We start from the raw sequence: 3,287 nt of genomic DNA on the forward strand, positions 1-3,287 counted from the left end.
CAGGAAAGGAAGCCCAATCAAAAGTCATAGAAGCTGCTCCTTTGTTTCTTCAGGAGGGCAGCTTCAACAGGACCAAAAGGGCAAAAGGAAAGCTAACAGAAGAGCAGAGTATCTAAGCCTTTCTGAGCCCTCCTTGCACTGGACCACCCTCTTAACAACAGGTCACTTCATGATAGCTGGTACTATATGACCCTACCCAGCACATCTGTGCCTTTCCAAGCCCATTCTCATATCATTATCAGATGCGTTTCATGGAGTTTAATTGGTCATACTATGTCTACGTTGCCCTTCTACTGCCCACTCCCCTGGCTAATTTAGCTATAAAAAACAGGTTACCACCATGCTCAACAGAAACAAATAACCTTACTGCCTGTTCCTGCTTTCTGCACCATGATGCAACCACAGCCATTGTTTTAAAGGCAGTAGTACTATATAGAAGTTGCCCTGAATCTGGCTGAGGTTAAAATGATCCTTAGGAACTATCATAGAAGATTTGGTTGGGAACTGGCTACAGCCAGCAAAGCACTCTAACATCTAGGGCTGGAATATAACACAGCTTAGATCAACACCCTCCCATGAGAAGCTGTGAGAGGGACTGTATCTTGTCTCAAAAATAGAGATCTGCCCCTGTGATTTTCTCAGGTATAAACAGATTTATGTTCACTAGAAATCAAGGGAATGATGGCAAGTAGAAACTCATTTCAACTAACAAAATTTTTCCAGGGTTATCGTAAGCTTTTTCTTTTTAATTTTGTTTGTTTCTTTTTAAAAAAACTCTGTCCTGGCTCTAATTCAAGTTCTTTCAAAACACCACCATACGTTTCCTCATTCCTATCCCTACCATTAGCATTTCCAGACACTAGACTGAAACAGAGCTACCCTCCGCCTTCAGTGCCTGCTCTACCCTTACGCATCCCAGCTGTCCGCAGATGCTCAAAGGGCTCTTGCCAGTCATTTTTATCAAAAATTCCATGCTCAGCGTTATATTTTATGCAGCAAACAAGCCTTTGGATTCATTTATTCAAGGCATATTACCAAGCAATCAAAAAGCCAGAAAGGAGCCAACCTGAATCCCTTTCCTCCAGTTGCGCATGATGTCTCCCTACCCTGGAAAGTGCTGTCACTCTTTCAGCACATGAAAAAAAATCACTCATTCACCTCAAGCTATTTCTCCCTTCATATACATTGTGAACTGTTTTACATAAATCTGCAAAACACTCCCAACTCATATACGCATGAGAAAAGAATAAAACAGTGTCACAGAGCTGAAATATTTTCTCTAAGAGAAACAACATTTTCTCACTGATAACCCTTCATTCAGTTGTTTAAAAGTATCACTAAATGTCATGGCGTTTTCTGAAGGCAGTATGTAACCCTTTCTTTCAACAGCAACACAAGTACCCAGCAGGCCACAGCAGTATGCAGCAGGCTTGTAGTCAGAGCCTTGCCTCCTCAGAGCAGCGTGATGACTCAAAATTATCTCCTTTACAACAGCACACATATATTTAGGCATAGTATACTATTAGTCCAGCAATAAGAAGGCTATTTTATTCAGACATTGAAAATAATGCCCTAAGGAAAAGTGAAACTTCATGGTGGTGAATGGCTGTAAACTTAGGTGTCTTGGATATCTGGCGTCTAAAATATTTAGGCATCTGATCTAGACCGAACTTCTGACCCTATCTGAATATTAGCTGTCTACCTACTCATGGAAGAGCTCCTTGCATGCCAACCTTAAGAAAAAGTCATTTGCATGTTTTTCTTACGCAAAACACAGAGCAGAAAATCTACTGTTTCTTGACATGGCTCCCTCGTGCTCTGTTTTTATGCTATTTTTACATGTGTTCTTAAAATGCAGAAAACAGGAAATTTGTGCTGAGACCACTGATTTATGAACTAAAATGTCATGGATTCCTTGTTTGTGAATCATAGGCAGTACCTAAAATATTTCCTGTATTATATTTCTAACTTCTTTTTCTTTACATGTTGCCAAGTTACTAGAAATTCAAATGTAGAGTGAAAATATTCTCGTGTGTGTGTGAAAGTTTACCTTCTAGATCAGCCATATACTCTTTGACTTTTGGAGTTTGTGACAAAGTAAACAAACACATCAATGCACCATTCAGATTGGAGACAAATTATTCCTTCCACTGTGAGCCTGAGGAGAGCCTGCAGCCTAGAAATATAAATGTTCATAATTCTACTTGGTTGTCTCTGACTGGCTTTAAGGTGCCAAGTCCACTGCAGAATAGCTTCCAGCCTATGAATAAGGCTGGGATGAGTAAAATAGGTTACGTTATATGCACCAGAACCACAAAACTACTAGCTTTCCATAAATACATCTGATTTTACAAGCGTTTTGTTCTAAAGGATGTGCAATAACACATCCATGACTTTAAGCTCCCATAAGGTATTGCCTCCTGGAGTTTCATGGCTAAACATCAAATTATCCAATTCTAAAATGCAAACTGATATTCTTTATATGATAGGAACAGCTGTGGCAGGTGTTCCAGTCCACCTTGGCATGTTACACCTGTGTTGCTTATCCTTTCTGATGTCCTCAGAGAAAGAGCAAAGCAACTCCTCCCAACAAACTGTCTTCACTTTGTTCTAAATGTTTAGGTGATAAAAATATAGCTCCGTAAGCATCCTCACTGAGTTGAAGTTCTCAGCATCTGACCCTCTAGTAGAGCATGTACAAAGGCAATACAGCTTTCTCTTCTATTGCTCAGTTCTTCCTCTCCTAATCAGAATGTGGAACCAGTTCAGCTATTTGTCTCACTTCACCTTTGGTCTCCTTGGAAAGACACCCAGAAGCATAGTAATTGCTACTGTGGTGTTTACACTCCTCTGTTACAAAAAAAAAAAGAACATCCCTGCAAACGGTTTTCACTTGGGCAACTGCCTAGGCATCACACAGTGAACTTACTATCGACCTAGGGGTCAAAATTAATATCTGTAACACCAAGGAGAGATAGCTTTCAATGTCATTTTAGCTCTTTGACAGTCGTTCAGCCAATTCTCATGTATGGTAACAGGAAGGCAGAAGAAATTTACCTTCAGACAAGAGACTTCTTAAAATTAGCTGACCTCTAGATGACTCTTTTTGCTCAAGCTGGGGTGGTGGCAAGATCTTTTCTTTGGCATACTCCGTTTAATGCTGATCAACACAGTTCCTACTGGTTTTAAAGGAAGCTTTTACCAGTGAAAGGCTACGAAAACATCATGAAGAACTAAATTCTTCTTCACTTGGACCTGCACTGAGGACATGTGTGTGCAGGGAAAGA

At 40.2% G+C, this 3,287-nt stretch overlaps 1 protein-coding gene across 1 annotated transcript in view; it reads right to left on the minus strand.

Annotated features, from left to right (window-relative positions):
* Positions 1 to 3,287, minus strand: part of CMSS1 (cms1 ribosomal small subunit homolog (yeast)) — a 29,168-nt gene that overhangs the window by 15,411 nt on the left and 10,470 nt on the right. The gene's annotated exons all lie outside the window — the stretch shown is intronic.

Source organism: Buceros rhinoceros, unplaced genomic scaffold, assembly GCF_000710305.1.
Source record: "Buceros rhinoceros silvestris isolate BGI_N320 unplaced genomic scaffold, ASM71030v1 scaffold10038, whole genome shotgun sequence".
Lineage (NCBI taxonomy): Eukaryota > Metazoa > Chordata > Aves > Bucerotiformes > Bucerotidae > Buceros > Buceros rhinoceros.